A 24,775-nucleotide genomic window follows, 5' to 3' on the forward strand; every position below is an offset into this window, starting at 1 on the left:
CTCTTTGACAAAAGAGATCAATCCTATGTAGCAGTCACATTGATTCTTGGAGTCCCTCCTAAGCATCACTCAGCAGAAAGTCACATGGAAGTTGCTTTGAACTCTTTCCAGACCATAAAGATTAAGTTCTGCTCAAATGCTGACGTAACTTAGCAGGCAATGGTTTACTCCATATGTCTTGGGAGTTCTCTCACATCCATTTGTTCTGTGCAGAGTTTAATTGCAGAATTAATTTCTTTCTCTCGCAACAAAACAGTTAGAAGCTCACTTGTGTGACTTTAATCACGTGCTAAATGGAAACTATCTACTGAGTGTTTCCATTTAGCCTAGCATGAATCATTTCTCAGAGGTTGGTTCCACAAGGGTTTGAATTCAAGTAACACCCAGTAGATGAGGACAGAAGATTAAGATGGGAAGCCAGACTAGCATGGAAACAATCCTGTACTGTACTGTAATAAGAAAAATTGGTTTTGCAGAAATTTAAATAGCTTTCCTGAGAGGGATAATACAAAAGCTCATCCTCTCTATCCTGTTATCTCTTCACTTATATCTCACAATTTTTATTCTGCCTTCTGCTTCTTTGTTTCTTAAATCTTCTCCTTTTTAATTTACTTTTTAAAAATTTCCTTGTGGTCCTGCCTCGAACTGAGTAGTACTGCTCACTGTGTCTGTTCAATTGCCAGATAAAATTCATCTACGAAAAGCTTTTGGTATTAACAAAAGCAACATCATGTAAAATCATCTGATGTGACTTTAACTCCAGATCTTATTTCTTTACAGCTACATGAGCAGCAAAGAAATATATTATAAGCCATTAGTCATGAAGCTATTTAGTTGTGGTTTGTGAGTGAGTATATTTCCGAGGTGATTTCTGTACTAGCAGCATTCCCAGAACTCTCTATCTGAAGTTCCTTGGATAGAGGCTACAATTACATGCTCCTACTGTATCTCATACTCTGCAAGACTTTGACATGACTTTTGGAAGAAAAGAAGACAAAGAAGTAAAGATAAATTTGGACTCCTAATAGAAGTACAAATGAAATACTCTCAAAGGAGAAACCTTACATGATGTAAATATGGAATTCCCCCAACATTTTCTGAGCTTTTTGTGTCATTTCAAGCTGGGGATATGGAGACAGAAAAGGAAGTTATTTCTGTCAGATGGGAGCACTTTACACTTCCAGCCATATTATTTTGATAGAAAATCCTTAAAAAGAAGGTCATTTATATTCATTTATATTCTCTAACCAAGTCCTACAGGATGAAAAGATCTATTAAAGATCTTTGTGATTTATTGAATCAAACTCAAACATGATGAGCATGACTGTTATTTCAGGTTATACATAAATTGGTACTGAACTCAGAGACAAACCTTCTGCACTCACCTGTTGTCCAGTATTTAACAGTGAGATTTTAAATGGTGTGAAAAGCACTTGTGAAACTGTGGTTTGCCTTGCTTGTTACAGCTGATCTGCCTGAAATTCAGTGTTGAAGGCAACAGGCTCACTACATTCATGACCCTCTCATGTGGCACAGGTCTACTCTGTTCTGTATTTACTTGCATGAATCTTACATATTCTCACTGCTTTAAAGCTGTTAAAGGCCAAATTCACAATCACAGTTCCTACATCACATTTCCTACAAGTCATCTTGTCCCTTGCTGACCATTCATAGTATGAAGATTATTCCATCTTTCCTTTGCCTGGAATGTGACCTTACTCTGAAATATGAAAAATGTGTCACCTCCATTCCTTACTGTTCTGTTCCTGATCTGAACTTAGAGTCATGTCTGAATGCATTAGTGACAAAACTTATTTTTTGTTGGCTTTTATTCCAGCCTGCACTCAAAAGCCATCCGGGGTAACAGAGAAGGAGCCATCTTCAATTATTTTCTCTACTTTGCTGCACAATAGAAGTAGTGTACATTAGCCAAAGTTCTGTTACTTTGCTCATGAAATCAATCAGATTCATACCAAAGTGACTGCATCACTGAGACAAACAATATCCAGAGAAGCAGACTTCTAGATTTTTTGTGCATGAAAAAATTTGGGCTTGCTTTAGTCTTCCCTCTTCTGAGAATACTGAGACAATTTTGGCTAACATACATGCTCTTTAAAATACTATCCCTCTTAGTCGATGAAAGAAAGAAAAAGGAATGGCTGCTCTGCTGGAGGAAAATGGCATATGACATAAAGAAAGATGTGCAGCAATCTGTTTGTTACAACAGTTCTTCATGCTAATGACTGGCAGCCTCTCTCTAACCTTTCCAGCTTCTGACTGAATATAGTAAGTATTACTAAGGCACTTGGGCAGTTTTCATTTTTTATAGTGTCTTGGGAGTCCCATTTCAATCCAGTTATGGCACAGACTTTCAGAAGCAGCTGAGGTCATGTGATTATATAAGAAATGCATGTAACAGACATTTTAGTTCAGCTTGCAGTAGCTGTTCCCTTCAAGGTGAAGATCAAGGAAGAAAGAAGAGATTCCTTCTTCAAGCACAGGGTGAGCCAGAGAAGTCGAATAAATTATGTACACACTATGTTTAATACAGAGTCATGGGTGGCAGAGTATGGACTCCCATGATGCTGTTCACATGAAGGAAAAGCAGACAGGTTCCTTACGTGATTTCAGCTTGTTAACAGCAAGGCTTTCTTCATTGGAGAAACTGGGTATTGGAAGATACAAGGAGATGCTGAGAGATTCAGAACACATTCTAAGCAAGAATTTCCTTCCGCTGCTGACTGATTAAATACAATGGTTAAATCTGGCATCCCAACTGTACAGAGTTCTAAGGATTGCAGGGATTTAATTAAATTTGGGATAATAAGTTATACAACTGCAGTGCATGAGTGATGATTAGTCCCTGGCAAAAAGCAATGGTGCAAAACAGGAGGAGTTCCCCTTCTTTCTCTTTCTGCTGCCTAAGTTTCCACAAAGTGACAAAACTCAAAGCCAAGGAAATGTTCATTAAAAATACTGACTGCCTTTCCTTGTGATTCTACATTTATCTTTCTAAAGCCAGCCTGTGGCCTATGGCTGTTGGCAATGCAAGAGCTTTGCAGGTTGCTCCAGTGTGTGCAGAGCTTGCTCTCCTAAGCACAGCAGAATCTCTGCAGAGCCTGCTGTCTGCGTCACAACAATCTGATGGAAGAAAAACACCCAACACAGGAAAAAAAAAAAAAACAAAACAACCAAACCCTACATCCACATGTTCACCCACGTATTTCCCTGTTGCACCCTTTGAATATTGTGCTGGGAGTATCTGTAAATGCTTTCTGTCCATATTGTAGGAGGCAGCCTTGAATCAAAACCCATTGATTGAGAATCTCTCCCTGCTCCTGACTTAGGATCCAGTGATAGGCAGCATGAGGGGAAGGGTTCAGGTAACCTTTTCCTTCCTCTGTGGACCCTGGTATGATTCTCAATATGTGTGTAAGAACTTGGGTACTCCGGTGTACTGAAGCAATTGCAGAACGAGTAGGAAAACATGTGCATCATATCCCAAATCTGCTCTGGGGAACTACCAAAAAATCAGCCAGAGTAGGAGTGCATCCATCCCTATACTACCATGTAAGTTAAACAACTGAGCGGCAGTGAAGGTTGAGTGCCATGCTGTAGAGTGACCATGAAGGTATGAATGCTCACCTGCCAGTTGCTAGTGGTGAAAATATCAAGGAGGTCCATTAGGGTGTCCTCCATGAGAAGCAGTAGACTCCTACCTGCTTGTGATTGAGTGAAGCACACAGTGCAGTCAGCTAACAATAGCTGCAATGTAAATGTCATCTGGATCTGGTTTTATATTACAACTGAAAAATTAATCTGCTATGTGAATAAGGAGCAGTCACAGAACTCCCAGCAGAAGTAGCAACATGGGGTGTTCTGAGTCCTAGGTTGAATGTATCCAGCCTATCCTAAAGTGGCCTGGGGGGAAAAAAAGTGGACAGAAAGGGGTAACTTGCATGTGTTATTCTGGTGTTGGTCTCCTGCAGCTTTTTCCAGAGCCCTCCGAAAGTGTGCAGGAAGAAATTACTTCTGCACGTGTTGTGCAGTCAATTTACAGTTGCACAGTGGACTACATCCTTCAGATAAGTCCTGGACATGTCAAGTACATAAAAAGAGGTGTGATCATGGATCACAGCCCATGTAATGTAACAGCTGCCTTCCATTATCTGTCCAGAAAGCCTTGAGATTTCTTCTCTAAAGCATAGTTCTTTTTATCTCTTCCAAAGAACAATCTTTGGAGGCTCATGAGATCCACGCAGTCATGCAAAGACAGAGCCTTTACTTTTTTCCAGTGAAGTCCTGAAAACCTGGACCCTGTATGGCAGTTCGTTGCACACAGGGACATCTGCGCTGTCAGGAGTGGATTAGTGTCTTCTCATTAGCAGTGGTGGTGTTCAGTATGGGAACCTCTCTAGCTTTGCTTTCCCCTTAAATGCTGATTCTGTGCACTCTGAAGCTGTGGTCAGATATCTGTCCTCCCTGGGAAAAGACAGACTCTTGAGCAGGGTCTGTTGTGAAAGAACAAGGGGAAACTGCTTGAAACTAAAAGAGCAGAGATTTAGATTGGATATAAGAAAAAAAGTTTTTTTTCATAATAAGGGTGGTGAGGCATTGGCACAGGTTACCAGAGGGGTGGTGGAGTCTCTGTTCCTAGAGATATTCATGGTCAGGCTGGACCGGGTTCTGCAGCGTTTGAGGCATGGACTCAGATGAGAATGATCCAAATCATTTATTGCAAGTTCTCACATCCCTTATGTACCTTCACAAGTTGTTATTTTCTAACTTTCCCATCCACCCTTACAACTTTCCCAACCACCTTTACATGTCGACAAAGCATTCTACAAACACTTTTCAACTGTCCATGCAGGCTCACATCCAGTCAGAGCTGTGAGACCCTTCTTCTCCTTCCAGAGGTGTCCTTGGTTCTCATGCTGTTCATCTTGCTCCACAGCTGCTGCTCTGAACAACTTTTCTTGTATTCCCACAGGGTTCTGTGAAATACAGTGTCTCTATAGGTGTCTCTGTGCACTGCAAGAGATTTGGACTAGATGGTCTTTAAATGTTCCATCCAACTTCAACAGTTCTATGATTCTATGAACTATTGACAGTCCACATGCACTAGGATTTGTATTGTCCATGCATAAGCCCATAATCCATTCATGCAAGAGCTAGTATTAGTGGAAGAGAAATGCATCCACCTTTTATAGTAGTGTTCCTGCCAAATCACTGCTTACTCTTTCTCTAATACAGCACTTCACTTTATCCTTTCTTAGTGTTACTAATAATGGCAACCAAGTTTGTCAAGGACCAAAACATACATGACAGCAAAGATTTCTTGAAGTTATTCTGGGAGTTGTGAATACTGGGGATTTGTAAGCACACACCTCTGATGGACTTAGTAAACATGTCTGGTTTACAGAGAGCTGTTCTCAAAACTTTCCACCACTTCTTTTGTCCCATGGGGTCAAGCACTTCCAGGAAACTTTTCAGAATAAAAACAACTTGTAACTTATCTCCAGACATCTCCATTGCTGTGACCATGTGCTGGGGGCATTTTGACAGCAATTTTGTGTCTCCAGTGCAATAGTAGTTCTCTTTTTCCAGTTGAAGCTGATGAGCTCCACCACCATCATATTTTAAGTCACAGATGTCTCATGTCATTAATGTTATTGCTGAGACATTTTTGATTGCAGCTCTGTTGTCTTTCATCTTTGCAATTGCAGCTTTTGTTTCTGACATCTTTAGTGGACTGATATTAATGATATCTGGGTTAAGCTCCTATATTTCACAGGAGGTTTTGGTTTTGGTTTTGATTTTGTTTTTGTTTTGAAAGTTCTGTGACTTTTGCTTTATTTGTCTGTTATGCATTTTTTTCTACCCAAATCTGAGAATGTTTCCACCTTTGGTTTGATTGACCCATTTCTTCTCTTACAGTTTGTCATGTGGCACAAAGCTCCATGTTTTCCACCTTACTGCAGTTTCTGCCTCAATAACTAGATCTTCAGTATCTCTTCACATACCTTTTCTGCATTTCTTCTCTCAGACTGCTTCCAATTTTTTATTATTTTTCCTAGTGTTTTGCGTTTCTTTTTTTTTCTTTTTTTTTTTTAAAATGAGATTTTCTCAGTCAGTTTTCACGTCTCTCAGTTTCTCTCAGGACATCTAGTTGTCCTGCAAGCAGCTTGGGCTGTACTGTCTCTGAATAACATCAGCTTTTCTTTTAGTGTGTTTTTCCCCCTCCTGCCAAACACACCCCCTGGTAAAGGGGAATTTTTTTCTCAGCATCTTCTTTTCCAACGCATGTTCTGCCTTCTACTATATCTACTCTGCATTTTCCATTGCATTCCTCCTCCCTCTCTGAAGACGCAGACCCTGTTTCAGAAGAAAAGTTGGGGTCATAAAGGTGTACCTATCTAGGAGGTGGTTAGCACGTCATAGATCTTTTAGCTTCTGCTTTAAGCTAAATGGAGTGCATTAATGTCCTTTGTTATTGTAGGAACAAGATACAATGAATATTAATACTAGAAGGATCTGGTCAGGCATTTTCCACTGCTGTGCTCTGTGGAAAAGCTTCTGGAGGTCAACTTCAGGCAGGCTGGGGAGGGTGCGCATAGTCACGTAGTCATGTCAGGTTGGCATGCTATCCCTAGCACCCTTCAGCTGTATTTTGAAGGACCAAAGAGGGCAGGAGGGTCTGACCCTGGAAATTTATTTCTGTTTTTTATTTGCAGAAGGCAAGCTGCAGTGTTAGCTCAGCCCACTCCACTGTGCAAAACTGCTTAAAATAAAATCACATATTTCTGAGAACTGACTGTTCCTCTTATTGTGACTGTAGGAACAACAGTGCAACATGATCTCCTTTGTCATAGAAATTATAATGCCTTCTGGCTAAAAGACAGGAGTTCTGTTTCTGCTTAATGGCTCCTTCTGTCAACTTTTTGTGCTGAGTAGCGTCTTGCTCTGCAGTTTCTGCTCTTGAAACTAAAAGAGGAACCTCAGATTGAGGAAGCACCAAAGTAGTAGTCCCATTATTTTATTCCTAAAACTTTTGCTCAAAAAGTTGAACATTATTTGCAAACCTTAAAAAAAATAAAATAAAATAAAATAAAATAAAAAGAGAGAGAGAAAAGTAGAGAAAGAAAAACAAGGAAGAGAAAGAGGAGAAAAAGGAAGCAAAAAAAAGAAAGAAAAAAAGGAAGAATGGGGATGAGAAAGAGAGAAGAGAAAAAGAAAAAAAAAAAAGGAAAAAAAAAATTAAAGAGAGAAAAAAAAAAAAGAAAAAAACCCCAGAAACCAGAATGCAGAGCATTATGAATTTGTTCCATTAGGAACTCAGCAGGAAGGTGAAAAGTTTAAACAACTGAAAAAGAGAGGAATAGACAACAGTTGGAAATTGTGATGCAGATGCATATGTACAAAAACATTAATGGAGCATGTTGTCAAAGACACAATACTTCTAGTTCAGCCCTATATAAACAGGCACAGTTCCAGGGGAATAAACCAAGTTTCACCCACTTAAATTCTGAATACATCTTCATGTGTGTCTGCACATGCATAAGGAATCTAGGCTTGAGAAAAGAGGGATTTTACTTGCTCATGTTTTGATTTATGTCAAGCATACAATACTGCAGGCTTCATTTTTAAGGTTCATTTTTATATCCTTTAATCAGAGCTGAGCAAGTTTTGCAGAAGTCTACTTCCCGGGTTCTGGCACTTCTGATCTCCAGACTCCTGTTTCCGATTTTTAACTCCAACAGAAACTATTTCCACGTCTTGGAGCATACCACTAAATCTTCTTGATTTGATGATGAATGTAACTCTTCCTTCCCTCCTACTCCCTGCATTTCTTGATTATTTAGATTGCAATCTATAGAAACAATCAATTTCTTTTACAGCATATCTGTATCATATATATATCTGTCTATGCGCAGTACTAACATCCATGGGTAGAGACTGGGAGGAAGAAGAGAATTGCTAGAAGTGTTGCTAGAGTAGAAATAATTGCCAGATGCATCAGTAAGGGACTAGACTGCAGTGCAGGTTAATTGGGCAGCTAGTCAGAGATAGAGAGCCTTCTGACAGAGACAGGCACTTGAGTAGTCATGAGCTTTCCTGCAGGCTAATGCCCAATAAAAGGGAAGTGCTGCTCAGCTCAAGATTAAATAAAGGAGCAGGGGGGGATAATGACTTCCTGGTGGCTTTTCCATCCAGGACAAATACATGAATTTATTTATACATTTATTTGTTGTAAAGGAGAAATGTGTTTCTCTGGCTATGCTGATGATGTTCCATTCTGGCACCCTCAGTACTGGTTTTGCATATCCTTTGCTAGCCTCTCAAAGACACAGGAAGATGTTCATGCATAGAGACCATCCCAAAGAACTTAACAATGCTCAGAATGACAGAGAAGTACACTCTCTTCTGAAGTGCTCATCTTAGAGGAGGTTCTCACGTATGGGAATAAAAGGCCATTTGATTAAAAAGACAACTTAGTGGTGCTGCTCCCTGATTTCTGCAGTGCAGAGCAGACTGAAAGGAGGAGATAGCCTGTGCCCTTGAACTAAATGGAAACTTTGCCTGTTTTTCAGATAACATTGCTTGCAAGATGAAACAGTGAAACCCATGCAGACAAAAGGTCTTTTTTAATTTTATTAGGCCAGATACTCATTTAAGCAAGATTCAGTTTTCTTCCTGCCTATCCATAAATTGCTACTTTATAATCTCAGAGCAGCACACAGCCTTCCCAGACTCCTGCTGCCAGTTCCTGCACTCCATGCAAGTCCACCAAATTCATCTCCTCAGCACAATATTCATAAAGGAAGATATCTAAAAGGGGTTGATTGCTGGGCCCACAAACCCCCATCCAAGTGACCCCCCAACAATTGTCTACGTGGGGCAGAGGTGGGGGATGTGTAAAGTTAGTCTGCAGGCAGGGAGGGATTCTTGATGGATTCCAGCTGTGCTTATTCAATGGTTTCCTGGCTTTCCACAGCCATCACATCTGCTGCTGTACCACAGAGTGGCCCCCAGCTGCTGTTGGATCATTCTCTCAGCCCTGCCCAGGCACTAAGTCACATTTGGAGATCAGTCTCCTTGTGCCACACAGGCCCAGGCTTCATGTCCTCGCTCTTCTCCCCAGGTGCAGGGGCTGTCTCCTGCACTGCTAGATGTCAGATGCAGTGTATCCATCAGCAGCAAGAAAAGAGGCAATTCTGGTGACCTTGATGTCATCATGGAGCACCTGCACACGTCTGTAGCATCATGGCAGGGTTGTGCAACTTAAGCAAAATCTGGTCAACATCTGCATTGACAGGAGTATATAACAAGGTATGTGGCCTGTAGCAATGGCACTTAATGCCAGTGGGCTTCTTGTGCCACTTGAAGCTCAAACCCAGGACTTACATGTAACCAGCAAACCAAGATCTACAGGGTGGCAGTGTTTCAACAGCACTGACATGTTTTTATTATAACGCCCATGGGTTCCACTCAAAGCAGACATTACTTTGTCAAAACAGTCTCTGAGCCAAAGAATTTACAGTGTCTGCTGTTGCTGTCACCAGGTTTTGTATGGATGCTTTTAAATAGAGCATTTGAAAGGAAAGTGGAAGGCACTATATCCTTTGCTAACTGCAGAAATTAATTTCAGAGTTTTTTCCAAGCTCCACTCTGTACCCCAACCCAAAGAGGCTCTGTTCTCAGCTATAGCTCCTGTAAGTCCTCTGTCCCTTACTCTTCCAGCAGTCCAGGGCACTGGGACTGCACAGGTGTCCATCTCACAGGTGGATTCCAGAGCTGCACAAACCGTCCTCTTCCTCCACTTCTCCCCTAGTTTCCCCCACTTCCTCCACCACTCCTGTTTGCCAGGAGTTTCTATGGATGACAAAGTTTTTTAAAGACAGATCCTTTTACAGACAGACACTCACTAGTCACTCAAAGAGAATCGTCCTCTAACAACATCTATGCATGAGAAGAAGGGAAGTAAATTTATTGTTCTTGGTAGCCCCTGGGAGGCAGGATGGAAACCAACCAACCAGCATGGGAAGGGAAAAAGGAAGAAATATTCTCATACTAGGGACACTGAAATGAGCTCTTTGTGCTCTGTACAGGGAGTCCCTTACTCAGAGAGAAAACCTTGTACCCAGAATCCAGTATCATAAAGCCAATAAATCTTTAGCATCACAAAAGCCAACCTCCTGAGTCACTAGAAAGCAGTGCAAGGAAGTCCTGCTGCCTTTTATTCTTAAATTTCATCCTGGGGAGCATGAGTATTTGTTCTGCAGAATGAGCAGCATAAGGAGTGCTGCAATTTGAGGAGCTACACTGTGCACAGCTCCTGCTTGATTGACTGACCAAAAGAGCATCTGGAAACCACTCGCCCCAAGTCACAATGAACACATTGCTCCAGCCTTCCTGGGAATGTGCTGAAATATGAGGGTATGCTGCTAGTTTGAAGATGAGGGATTCTGCTGTATCATACTCCTTTCAAGTTCTAATGGGAGTCACATGCTGTGCTACCTTGGCATGCAGACAGTTATGTAGACCTCTTCATTTAAAGCTACTTAAGTCACTCTAGCCCTCTCCTGACGCTGAGAACTTGAACTTGACCTCAGATATTAACTCATCACTGTCTACACAAACAGTTTTGTTTGTTTGTTTGTGGGGTTTTTTTGGAGCAGGAACTGATTTCTGGAGCTTACAAAAGAGAGGAATGTTACTGTGTGAATAACTCTACAGAGGTTTTCTCATTAGGTATCTGGTCTCCACAAAATGTAACCTTCCACTGACTGCAGTAAGTAGAAGTTTGAATGAATCATATGGGATGAGAATAGGTCACAGCTCAAAAGGCAAGAAAGAGCAACAGGGCTGAGAGTATTATTTTTAATGCAACAAATTTAGAAGCTATTCTACCAGTGTTCATGAAGCTGCAGTAAGTCACAGTATTCAAACTTACGTTGCACACTATACAGATCATTAGTTTTTTTAATGTAAAGACTATGCACTGTACCAGTCCTTTCATAAAGAGAATTTTTAAGCATTTTGCCATAGCATTTTTACAAAGTTTTATAACCTTATTACCTATTCAGCACTCCATACAGATTTTCAGCAGTTTCCTATTCACTTCCTGGGGAGTATGCACAGTGGATTTATTTGGAATCCGGTATTTCCTAAGCTTGCAATCAGTTTCCTCTTCATAAAGGGTAAGTAGTTACCTCCTTTATGATGTTCTGTACTCTGAAACGAGAGCATGGATACAAAACACTTAAGTCCTGGAAGTGGCCACTTTTTCCTGCACACCAAGTGGGGAAGCACAGTTGGTCTGGTAAAGGAAAACAACTAAATTCATTTACACAATACTTATGGGGCCAGGTACTTTCCTGCTCTGGGTTGTAAAGAAGACCTGCTGCCATTTACCTGTGTTCTCCCTCAGCTAGGAAGAACCCATATTAACAGGTGGGTTTCACTTTGGTCACCTGGCTATTCACAGCCCTTTAACGTGCCTTGAAGAAGGGAAAATTGGCCCCTAGCATAAAGGAATTCCTTTATTGTCTTTGCAGTCTGATATTTTCCTAACAATGTCAAGCACAGATTTCTTGCTGTGTATCAGAACATAAGATACATCACTGGGATGGTAGATCAGCAACCACAGAGCAAGGTACAGCTTTCATTTTGCCTGAAAAGGAGGTGGACATCTGATCCTTTTATGAACCTTGTCATGTAGATGCCAGCTGAATGGAAAGAGGCACGATGAACGTCTGTTTCCAGTGATTCAATCATTATGCAACCTGAGTCAGGATTTGCTTCTGTTACCATAATATTGTGTTAAAGCCCTGGCTTAAAGCATACATCCTGACTTGGTAGCCCTTGGTAAAAAGGAGTCAGGATGGGCCAGATTTTTAAAGCCTCTACTCAGAGTACCTTAAGCATGTGGTCACAAGCACGTGCCATTCAGAGTTAGCGCTCTCAGTATATAATGCTGAGCAGCCTTGCACCTTGGCCTACCTAATCCGACCCAACCTCAGTGTTCCACAGCTGTCATGAGAACTTTTGCTGAGAAGGGAAAAAAGCTAAAAAACTAAGTGTAACTGTGAAGGCTCTAGATGCTAAACCCCAGGCTTCTGTTTGAGCATTTTAATAACGCATGATTTATATCTCCACCTTTCTGTGGAGTAGATGCTTCTATGTTCTCATTAAACTTCACAGGGCTCATGGATCCACCTCAAAGAGGGGGAAATATATTTCCTTTTAGCCTTCATGCACAGCTGCTGAGATGGAGACTGAATTTTGGCTCAGATTCTTCCATGAACAGGTTTCCAGGACAGTTTGAATAGATCTACCTCCCATGGTATGTTTATAATTATCCTGCTGCCTCTTTTCATGGTATTCATTTAATGAAATGCTTGAGCGGTGTATGTTCTCCATTACACTGTACCATCAAATAAACCAAAATCTCACATTTTTAAAATTACCATTATTCAACTGACATTAAACCCAAACACACAATTGCCGATCAGTCTCCTAACTCCTATTGGGGAAAATAAATAAAAGGCCTATTTTAATCACTCATTGTTGAATTTCTAATTGTTAATTCAGACCCCAAACTAGTGGGTGTCTTTCTCTATTCTGCTGTCTTGAATAGCAGTAGTAGGCAAAACCATACAGTACAGCCTGTTTCTAATTACACCCTCATATTTCCTCTTAATGAACAAAAAATCTCCATTCTGCACATTGCCTGTTAACCCCTGGAAAGGTCAGTGCTTTGCTCCTGTAATGCAAAGCACTTTTTTCCTTTTTACTTAACATAGCTACTGACTTCTAGAAGGGAGGATATTTCTTGCTCAGGCTCATGCAGAATCAAACTTTTCATTCAACTCTGATATTTGAAAACTCAGTCTGACCTCTCGTGCAACATGTGCCACATAATATGCCTTTTAAACACATTGTTTGTGCGTAAAACTGGTGACTGATAAAGACTGTTTTCCATTAAAAAATGTATCCACCTATTCTGGACTTGAAGGTCTTACACCATTGTAGAATAAGACCTTTAATTCAAACATTCAGTCCTGTACAACATGATATCCATTACTTCCATCAACAAAACTATAGCAACCATCAACCTGGTGGGCTTTTTCCTTTCCTTTCTGTCATGAAGTTAAAATGAACAAACAAAACAATTTAATGTCAGGAAAACTCAACTTTATTTTGTTTCTATTTAGCATGCTTCTAATTAGTGGTTTAGGTATTGAAAAATAAGAACAGGCAAAAAAAAACCAACACAACAAACCTCATAGACATTTTGCTTCTGATCTACCTCCTCCTTTCATGCAGCAAGGGGTGGCATAGGGCAATAGTGTGTGGGGAGTCCTAGGCTTTCAGTCTTCTCATTTCTCAGCTCCTTCACAGGTCCCCTTGGTTGTCCCTGCTCCTGAAAACAAAACTGAAAACCATGAGGAGATGTGGCCCTGCATTTGTTTCATGGCACAATTCAAAAGTGGAAAATTGAGCTGTTTCAGGTTTCTATCAGTGCTGAAGAGGTTACAATTGGAATGAAAAGTCTCCATTAAATTATGATGGAAATTAATGAAACTGCCTCAATTCTTTGGACAATTTCTTCTTGGTAAAGGAAAGAAGAACTGGACATCCAAATATCACAGTGAGAGCCACTAAATTTCTGATAGCTGCTTGGAAAAACCAGAGGTGACAAGGAAGGAACAAGTGCTCATCTCTTAAAACTATGGGGCAAGGCTTCCATTGAGCTTAAAATAGTTTGAGTGGTTAAAGTCTGTTCCCCAGCTCCATTGACATTAAGCAAATACTTTCTACTTGTTTATCACTGTTGCCCTTACTCTGCCTACCTTGCAAAGGCAGCACAAAGGAACATCAAGAACATTTGCAAACAAATGCTGCAAACATTATATGTAGGTTTGTAAATGCCAGCAGTGATTCAGCCCTAAATGACAACAGATTGCAGTAGCAGCCAGGCCTTAATAATTAACTCAGGAGGCCGAGCTGACCTCAAGTCATTCCTCTGTGTGAGGCAGAGAGGGGATATTTTACAGAACGTGCAGGCCAGCCTGATAGCAGGGCAGGGTGGGTGACACCACCCCCACCAGCAACCGTCAGAGCAGATGTAAGGGTGCAGTGTGGGTTATAGAATCACAGAATCATATAATTGCTCAGGTTGGAAAAGACCTTAACAATCAAGTCCAACCACAACCTACCGTTACTACCCTAACTCTAACAACACTCTGCTAAATCATGTCCCCGAGCACCACGTCCAAACAGTTTTTAAACATATCCAGAGACGGTGATTCAACCACCTCCCTGGGGAGCCTATTCCAGTGCTCAACAACCCTTTCCATAAAGAAGTATTCCTGACATCCATCCTAAACATACCCTGGCACAACTTGAGGCCTTTGGTCACCTGTCACCAGTGAGCAGAGATCAGCCCTGCTCTCGCTGTAAGCACCTTTCAGGTATTTGAAGAAAGCAATAAGGTCTCCCCTCAGCCTCCTTTTCCCCAGACAAAACAGCCTCAGTTCCTTCAAGTCTCTCTTCATAGTGCATATTCTTCAAGCCCTTCACAAGCCTCATTGCCCTTCTTTGGTCCTGCTCCAGTACCTCCATGTCCTTTCTGTACTGAGGTGCCCGAGACAACATTTGAAGAAGTGGCATGGAAGGAAAAGAAGAAATGACACAGCTGGCTTTACCATTGGCAGTAGGGACTGCAGCCCCTCCAGGATCTCCAAAGCAAGCATACAGCACAAACCTGGATTTGGTAAGAAGCCTTTACATGCAGCAAACCTATTATTTAGATTTCTTTTCCCCTTTTTCCAAGCTCCCCATCCATAAGCTGTGCTCACACTTGGGGGTCAGAGATGAGCTACCGAGGACAGAGAAATGCATAGGTTTTTCTGTGGCAGTGAACGGCCTCAGAGCCACAGTAAAGCTGCATCTAGCATGGAGCTGAGTGCTGGAGCAGAGAGCAAGCTTACAGGGGAGATGTAAGCCAGAAAAAGGAATGCGCCCATGGTAACAGACCCAAGGAGTGAGCTCCTGGACTGGCCATTCAATAAACCTGGAGGCTGTTTGTTTTGTTAATTGGAATGATTTTTAATGAAGGGAGTGTATGCTCTGGGAGAGGACTGTATCTCCCAGAGCCTGACATCATTCCTCTATTTTCATATATCTGGAAGGAGTTACTCCCTAAATACACATCCATTATTCTTTTTTTCTTTTTTTCTTTTTTATTTTGTTGTTGTTGTTGTTGTCCAGAACATTCATCACCAGGTAACCCTGCTGACTCAAACAGAGCATCACCTGGAATGAATTTACCTGTGCCTGGGAAGAATACACTGTGCATGAATCCTACATACATTATTTAAATGGCAGCACTAAGGAAACAGCCTGACTGCCAGAGGTGTTGCACACCTGCGGGCCCCATTTGAAGTTGGTGAAAAGTGGAGGCTGAGAGACATCTCCTCTTCTGCGTTCTGAGAACTGAACAATTTATCGGGAGGTTATTGAAGGTTTCTAATGGTGCAATCAAATCATTATAAGCAAAAAGCTACAAAACCAAATTCAGAACAATGAAAGCATCAGTTCATTAATGGAACAGTTCCAGCCATCTGGCATTCATATGTTCAGTGCTGAGGCTGTTATTGTGCAGACATAAATGACCCAATCTTACCTTCAAGCAAAAACTTTCATTAACTGAATATACCCGAATTCTTCACAGTTCAGCTAATATTGCAAGTTCTATCCTGTGTTTTGGGGGTCTTTCTTTATCCATTTTGTCCTCTTAATGCTCCAGCCCTAAGCATCTCCTCTGGGGAGTGTGTTCCCCATCCCACTATGGGAAAAGCACCATTTGGAAAACTGTTAGTGATTCTTGGTTGCCAAAGCTCTGGAAGAAAGAGAAGGGAGTAAATGATATTTACAATAAATACTGTTGCTCAACTGAAACGTAGGAGGGAATTTTTCACCTGCATTTTTTTTCTTTTTTTTTTTTTTTTTTTAAATTTTTTCCTCCAAATGCTCCAGTAACCATGCACTGACCTGACCTTTAAACAGATCAGACTGGTGTGTGAGACTATGTACGGTACAGAGCCATCCATCAGACTTTTCGAAGCATTTTTTTATTGTCCTCTTAAGGAGGATGGCATCCCACTTACTGGTGGGACAGCATCATTCACTGCCAAGCAAAAGCGCAGAGGGGGATAAACCATGCATTTGGGGCTCTTCCTGTGTTAGCTGATGGGCTATGTGGCTAACAAGATTTTATATGCAGTGCTGAGTCATGGTACTGCAAGAGTTAGCAGTGAATATTCCAGTGATACACTGAGCTCTTTTGCCTGTCTGCTATTAACTTGCCCAAAGCATCCTGCGCGCCCTAGTGCAATCATTTCACAGCTAACCAGATGGCACATGAGGCAGGGCAAACCCTTTCCCTTTCCACCAAGAGCTGGACACCTGGATGGGTTCTGCTCTCCTGCCTGGCAGTGGGTTGCTCCAAATGTCCTGATGCCATGGAGGTGGTGCAGGATGGGCAGAAAGACTTCTCCCTAAGGCAAAGTTTGGCTTTTAGGTGCAATAGTTATGTTAACATTCCAGCAGACAGCTATGCTGCAGGAGGACCAGGATGAGCTCAGGTCTCAGCAGCACAAGACTGGGAGGAAGACTTGGCATGCTTTTCGATGGAGCACTTTCCAGGCTTCAGAGTTCCTGGCTCATGGAAAGCTGCATGCAGCACCTCTGAAAGCATAACATGAGGCTGCATGGGGCTGAACCAGGGCAGAAGTGAAGTGATGTGAAGATGCCACACATTGGAATAGAGCTGATTTCTGCAAGACTTCAGTCTTTCTAATGTTGCTCAGAAGAGCAGCACACTGTGAGATAATGTTGTCATTTGTTCCAGCTCCTCTGCACCCTCTTCAAACACCTGTGAGCACTGGGGTTCTGGAATTAAATATACAATAAATGAATGATGTGTCAGACTCCAGAGAGCATATATATTCTGCACACATTGCTGTAGATGCTCTTCATAATGTGCAATGCACAATGCAGTGTTATAGAATACTGGAATATTTTTCAAAGCTGTTTTGAAATGTGTGGCCTTGTGAGGCCATTTCATCCCATGAATTAAAAGTGTGCATTAAAAATACAGATTCGTATAAATCCCATTGATTTAGAAGGGACTTTTAAACGCCATCCAGTCCTACTCCCCTGCAATGAACAGGGACACCTACAGCTCCATCAGGTGCTCAGAGCCCGTCCAGCCTGACCTTGAGAGTCTCCAGGGACATGGCATCCATCACCTCTCTGGGCAACCTGTACCTGTTCTCCTGTTATTCCTATCTCAGAGACACTGACCTTCACTTTTTATTTGTCACTAAGATACCAATAATTACGGTCGCAGACAACACTTCCTTCAAAGCATCCATTGCACTACGAGATGCAACATATTTCCAACTTGGAATGAAATTATCCATCATGAGAAGAACTCCATGGTGTGCTGCACAGGGAAGTGCCAGAGCGAAGAGATGTCTTAAATGTAAATTCCCCAAATTTTTATTTTTTAATTAAAAACACCAGAGGTGCTTTCCAGGCCCGGACTGAATTGGAATGAGATACGTAACCTTTCAGGGCCTGTATGACTAATCCTGCAGATGCTCAGTTCAAACTGTATGAACGCTGAGAATTAAATGTAAATAGATCAATGTGTGTATGCGTTCAGCATATTTACGATTTGAATCAATTCACAAAATCAGGCACATGGAACTTATGTGGTTTGTTCTGGAAACAGACGCTTTTTCCAGACTGAAGGATGTGGAAACTGTTTCCCTATCTAATGCAATTCGGTACATCTGTATGTGATTAGAGGAATGGGCTGCAGACTGCCGAGCGGCAGAGCCAAGCCTCGTGGAAGTTACATTCATTGAACCCCATTGGGCCACGTGATCTTCTCATCTCTATTTGCTTGTTTCTAAGACTTACTGAAGATTGCCTTCATTTTCCATTCAGAAAATGAGAATTAGTTACTTGTATTAATTACCCAGGCCCTATATGGGTAACGAGTTGCTGTTTCAGGGCTCAGCAAGGCTGCATGAAGTTCCTAACAGAAGTCAAAGCAACTAGAAAGATCACAGAACTACAGAATCAGTAAGGGCGGAAAAGATCTCTAATGTCTACCCGTCCCCACCATGCCCCCTAACCATGTCCCTCTGTGCCACACCTGTACATTTCATGAACATCTCCAAGTCTCGTCACTTCTGTGAACTAAGAAATACTCTTTTTTCTTTTAATGTATGCCCTCATTTTGCTTTCCTGTAATTCCATCTCACTTGCAGGGCAGCCTTTTCCCACCAGCATAGCTAGGACTGCTGTTTTTCTGCACTAACCAGAGTCACTACTGACCAGCAAAGCTGTGTGACCATCCCATTGTTTTCATGGAAGAAGTGGAGATATCCAATACACAGAAGCAGTAGCTCTTTCCATTAAAGCACCATCATACCTGCACACATCCCACTCTACAGCCAAGGAAAAGCTTTTTATTTACAAAAAGTATATTGCCACAGCATTGCAGTAATGATATTTATGTTCTGAAGACCTGCTTTGCCTACGGTAGCCATGTGAGTGACCCCAGTTCTTCCCCATGGGACACCTAAGCAGTCTGAGCTGGGGGACACCTGAACAATTTGAGCTGTGGTCCAGACAGGATGCTGCCTGTGCACAGCTATCAACAGCTATTCCAGTACATGGTGTGTAGATGCTAAGCCAGTATTAGAGCATGTGACAGAATATCCTTCCTGGGCTCACTGGCCAACACTTGGTAGCTTGTCTTGAACACAGAGAAAGAAATCTGCTGGTGCCTGATTTCCTGGGAAGCACAGGGAGTGCTTTAAATGGGCTGGGTCGTTCGTTAGAATCTTCAAGGGATGCTGGAGGTGCAGCCAGCACGTTTAGCTGTTAGTAATCACTCTAAGAAGTCTTTCAAAGAGCGTGTGGAAACACTGAGCCGTTTCAGCCACAGAGCACTGAACCTCAGCAGCATACTCTGCCTTTGCACTAGACGCATGCACATGCAAGAGTGGCCTCTAGATGCTACTGCAATCCAACTAAATCGGACCTTATTGGACAACTCATGAGGAAAAGAGAAGAAAAAAAGAAGTCACTTGAACCTGTTTTTCTATACAGAAACAACTCCTCCAAGCCTGGAAAAGTACCCATCCTGCAACCCCGTCCCTTTCCAACTGCACGGCTTCGCTTATCCTGCGGACCGGCTCAGCTTGAAAGCGTTGTTCCCAAACTCTTGCTGCAGACACCGGCGGGAGCTCCGGGCACTTCTGCAGGAGGGTTATCCCGCTCTCTCCGGGCCCATCCGCACACCACTCCGCGGCCCTCATTCCAGGTAGCTGAGTGCATCACCGCCGCGCAGCTCGGGGGGCTGCGGCGGGGCGGGCGGGGGTCCGCGGGGCCGCACCTGGCTCCAACCCGGCGGGGGCGGGCGGAGCGGAGGCAGAGCGTCCCGTCCCTCCCCGTCCCTCCTCCTCCTTCTCCTCCTCCTCCTCCCTCCCTGCGGGCCGGCGGCGGCGGAGCCGCGCTCCCTCCAGCCGCGCCCGCGGAGCCCCGCGCAGCCCCCGCAGGTAAGCGCCCGCCGCCCTGCCCTCTCCGGGGTGCCGCTACCGCCTCTGCATCCTCGGTGCCTTTTTCTCCCTCCGCTCGCGGTTGATTTTGTGTTTCGGACAGTGGATTAAACGTCGGTGAGTGCGTGGAAAGCGAGCCGTTCCTGCGGGACGAGCGTCTCCGGGGCTGGCCCAGAGGGAGTAATGGGCACTTGTTGGATTGAGGGGCACTAACACTGCTGCAATTGTTCGGTTACATAGGGCCCGTCCTGTTCTGTTTTAGCTTTTTTTTTTTTTTTCCCCTATTCCCCCCCCGCCTCCCCTCCACCGTTGAGTCCCTCTGGATCTGGTTGTACCAAGTTAAGGCAGTGGAAGAAGTACGAGCTAAACATGGTTGCCACCTCTCCCTCCTGACTCCCTCAGTCCTTCGGACGATGTTCCCGTGGAGGTGGGATGGGAGCTGCCCTCGCGGCCCCGCGCAGAGGTGCGGGACGGGAGAGGATGGATGGCAAACGCAGCGGTAGGGAGTGCCGGGGGGTGGAGGGGAGCGCTGGGACAAAGCCTCCTGCAAACTGCAGTGAGGGGGAGGTGGAACCAGGGGGACCCGCTTCGTTCCTCGCTCTTTTTAGAGACCTGTGGAGGGAAAACTCAGAAAAAAACCTTCCTTTGAGAGCATATGAAAGTCTTCTGTACAGCACTTGAGCAGGAAAATGTGGGAATGTCTAATATATATATATATATATATACACTTTTTTTCTTGCGGATTTCTAGTTGAAACAAGCTCACAGCTCTCTGGTTTCTCCTGCATTTAAGTAGTCTGTGAATAAATTAGAAACCTCTCTAATCCCCACTTCTTTCTCTTAATTTTTTTGTTGTTTTTGGGGTTTTTCTTTTTTTTTTTTTTTTTTTTTTTTTTTGTTTTGGTTTTTTGTTTTACTGATGCATTTTTCTTCTTGTTTTCTGAGGATTCAAGGCAGAGCCTCCAAAGGCAGCCGGCACTCCCCAAATGCCGGGGCAACAGGGCAGCTTCAGCCTTCAACTGCTGGAAGCTGTTGCTCCTGTATCTTTTCAAAGAAAGGCTCTGGCATGCAAAGTCAGGTTTGGTGCGCTGTACCATTTGGTCTGAAGTGAGTCACTCTCAGGTCTGAGAGTCGTGTTTCAGTCTGGCAGCCATGCAGCCTCATTACTCCTGTGTTAGGATGGGCAGAGTAGTATTAAAACAATATGTGCTGGCAGTTTCAGCCATGGACTGAAGCAGTATTCTGCCTGCAGAGGTGCAGCTGGAGCTCTGTCCTGCAGCACGGGCTGTAGGCGTGCCATGCACTTCTCCTTAACTGATGAGTGCTCAGAAGGTAGCTTGGTATGTGTTGGTTTTACCATTGTTTTTATTATATCCAGCTACTTAAAATCAGATGCTGTCCTTTAGAAAAGATTGGCACCATCCCATCCTCTGCATTTCTACATGTGGTTGTTCTGTCTTTGCATCTGCAAATAACTGAGCAAGTATTATTCAGGAATTATGGGGAATAGTTTTGTGCTGCTCTTATCACTCCCTACTGCAGGTTGCACAGCTTGGACCCTTGGCTGCTGCCATAAACCTTGTTCTGGGAAGTTACTGGTAACTGCTGCCTTGAGTGGGGAAAAAGTACTGACTGGTGTCTGCTTTCTTTCCCTCTCTTCAAAACAAATACTGAGAATGGAATGATTAAACAGCCCTTGAGACGAAACACATGTGCAGTGCAAAACTGAAGTAATGCTAGACTGTGTGCCCAGCTTCAGTATGTGAACTGGATGTGTGAGCAGCAGGCAATCCTCACCCTGTGAGCGAAGATACTTCTGGCCACACGGCTTTCACCAGTAACTCTGGGAGAATGTGTTGTAACTGAAGCGTAATTCATTTTTTCTAAGAAGTGGGATAAAATTAAAATCATTTTCTTGGTCTTCTGCTAAATGTCACAAAGACAGTGTGTGGGGAATTGGGGAAGGGGTGCTGGGGAAAGTGTTTTGCTCAGGAGCTGAATCTTTGGTAGGATCTTTGGCAGGGTCAGATTTTACATTGCTGTGATGAACCATTAATAACACCTTAATGAATAGTTAATTGTTTTTCCATAGCCTCTCTGTATTGGGCCTGCTTTGTCTGGTATTCAAGGGTTTAAACTGAAAAGAAAGCATTTCTTCCCAGTATCTTTTGTCACTGGGAGACCAGCACCACCCAACTTCAAGAACCCAGCAACTTTGGTGGTCAGCTGGCTTTGAGCACCTCTAGGTGGTGACCTGCTAGCAACTTGTGAGCACCATCAGAGTGCCATTTGCTGGAGGGGAGAGCAGCCATATTGCTGGGTTGTAGTTCTGTCACTGATGAGATGGTCCAAGAAGGGACCTACAAGACACTGAGAACAGGAACAGGTCGTACTGCAAAGTTATTGTCCTCATTGCTGAGAATAAACTGGAATCTGATATGTTTGTGGGAATTCCCCATCTTTTTGCAAAGAAACATTGTATATGTGTACCACTGTTTTACTGAAAGGAACACAGAGTAAACAGTATTTGATCCCTGCATCTCCTTGAGTTGTTTGTGAATTAGTTCTTTTTATGCAGTGTATTATTTTACTGCTTCTTCCTGCACAATTAGATACATACATTTTTTTTTAATTATTTTTTTAATTTTTTTTGGACATTAGTAGGAGTAGGAGATGAACAGATGAACTTCAAAACAGAAATGTGATTGTAAAAGACAAACACAACACTGGAGTTACTGAAAGAGAACTGTAATGGATTTTTGTGTTTCTTTTGGGTTTCTTCTTCAGATTATGTGCCCATTCACTTATTGTGAATGACTGATGGTGACAATGGCTTGAAATGGTAATGATTATGTGTGTGTGCAGCTTTGCTTTCCCATGCATCACTAGGTGATACCATCGCCTGCCTTTGGGGCTGAACTCAAACATTTTGCATTTTGTCTGAGTATCCTTCATAGCTCACTTCATCAATGGACCATTGATATCAGTGATGTACAATGAACACCTTTGGATCAGACCCAAGGCTGATGTGTTGCTCTGACAGAACTATGCAATTAGTCCCAGCACAGGGGAAAACTCAGCCTGGGGAAGAAGAGCAGCTTCTCTGTTTACATTTCAGGGAACTTGAATTTTGGTTTCTCTTTGTTTTGTCTTCCAAGCTTAATTGTCATAAAACAAGTAGAAGCTTTGCCTGCTCGTTCCTGTTCTTTCACTGCTGTCCTGAGGGAAGTGAGAGTGAACTTCAGAAAGAGGTTGGATGCCTTGTTCTGCTTGTAGAACAGATAGAATCGTTAAGGTTGGAATAGACCTCAGAGATCATCTGGTTGAACCATCAACCCATCACACCATGCCCACTAACCATGTCTCTCAGTGCGAATATACAGGTTTGTTGAGCACCTCTAGGCAAAGTGACTTCACAGTTATTTATGAAGCTAGAGAGAATTCTCAGGAAGGTCTGTCTTTGTATATCCAGACCCCTCTGCTCTCACCCTTCCCATACACTCAAGCTGTTCAGCCTGGCTTGCAAATCCTTGGTCACTGTTTAGCTGAAGGTTGCATTTAAGATTAATTTAGTCTTAGTCTTAAATGAGTGGTGCCTTTTACTCCTGAAAACATAGGTTCCATTTGTGCAATGCCTATCGCTGGTGACAAAAAGAGCCTGTTTGGTGCCAGATTGAGTAGTGGGAGTGCAACCACATCCCATGTGGCCACCCTGTGACCATTGGAAGAGACCTTCTGAGGTGGTTTGCACGCACATTTCTGCATAGAGGAACAATAGCCCTGCTTAGAGTAGTGTAAAGTCTTCAGCATTTCCTGACAGGCACAGCCTGGAGTGGTTTGTTAAACACATTTTTCTGAGTCCTACCTTATACATTCGACTGGATTCGGCTTCTTGAGTCAGATAATGTCAGCAATTATGTTAGTGCACACAAAGGGAAGAGTGCTGGTGCTTTTACCTTTGGGCAAGGAATTTCTTTTTACAAACAAAATGAATGCTCCCAGCAGATGCCAGCAGCCATGGATGCCACTGTGGGCAAGGTGTGCGTGCCTGTGCCAGAAGCATGGTGGTAGCTAACCACTGGTGCTTTGATCCTGGCATCCACAAGGATCATGGCCAGCAGACCTGGGTGGTGACAGGCTGTGGAGCCGGCTGCTGAGAGGCAGTGGGTCAGCAGGAGTAGTGCCTCCAGATGTGCATGGGGAAGGCTGCATCTCCCTGGGGATAAGGTGGGGTTTGTGCCATGGGCACTGTACTGGAGGCAACTGCATTGTAGTTCTGTGCCAGCTCTTATTTTCTTCTTATTATTTTTTTAATGTTACTTTAACTTGAGAGGCATTGGAACTACATTTTATTTATTTATTTATTTATTTTTTGTCTTCCGTGTGGCATAAGCTAGGTAAAATACAGTGTTTTCACCTTCTGTTTAAAAATACAAAGGTGCCGAGTATGCAAGACTAATACTGTCTCTGTTTTTGCTTCTGACTTCGGGTAGCAGGCAAACCTCTGCTGAAGTCAGGTTTTTGAACAGAGATGATGAGTTTGATTGTCGTGCATGAAGTTCATCTCTCCAAAATACACCATCATAGGCGAGGCCTAAGCACCATTTTGCCTTTTCCTTAGGAATTTGTGTGCTGTAGTGACCCCTGAGTAGGGTGAATTTCACAGGCACCCTCCAGACAGTACGCTGTTTCTTTGCCAGATAGAAAATGTATTGCACACTGTAGTGCTTGCAGGAGCAAGCAAAAAAAAGTATTGGATTGACATCAAAGGCAAGATCTATCTGTACAAAATGCTGGAAATTTTTAGAGTGGTAAAAGCCTGGCGAAGGAAATACATACTGTTTTTCATTGTAAGCCCCTCTCCCTACTTCCCTGCCTCCTCCCCCTCTTTTTAGGGAGTGTGTGTCAATACAAAATGGTGCCAGCGCATTATTTATGGCAGCAGTTTCCAGAGACTTTTCTTAGAAGTTATTTGGCCATTTGGAGATGATTGTTCTCAGCCTGGATGGAAAAATGTATGTATAACTAGGGCAGTTTCCTTTTTCTTGTCATGAAGAAGCTAGCTACAGCTCTGTTTAAAAAATATATTAAAAAACCAAACAGTTGGATGAGTACTGAATGTTCGCTGCG

At 42.9% G+C, this 24,775-nt stretch overlaps 1 protein-coding gene across 6 annotated transcripts in view; it reads left to right on the forward strand.

Annotated features, from left to right (window-relative positions):
• The first annotated feature begins 18,716 nt into the window (after nt 1-18,716).
• Nucleotides 18,717-24,775, forward strand: part of LPAR1 (lysophosphatidic acid receptor 1) — a 61,556-nt gene continuing 55,497 nt past the window's right edge. For 3 of the 6 annotated variants that reach the window (XM_085529266.1, XM_085529267.1, XM_015849875.3), the window contains exon 1: nt 19,579-19,646. The gene's annotated coding sequence lies outside the window, so the exon portion shown is untranslated. Of the gene's footprint in view, nt 19,412-19,578; nt 19,764-19,957; nt 20,110-24,775 lie in introns of those variants that run through there. The other 3 variants (XM_015849878.3, XM_015849876.3, XM_085529268.1) reach the window with 3 other exon arrangements.

The sequence above is a fragment of the Coturnix japonica genome, chromosome Z, assembly GCF_054131305.1.
Source record: "Coturnix japonica strain WE chromosome Z, WE-NBRP24, whole genome shotgun sequence".
Classification (NCBI taxonomy): domain Eukaryota; kingdom Metazoa; phylum Chordata; class Aves; order Galliformes; family Phasianidae; genus Coturnix; species Coturnix japonica.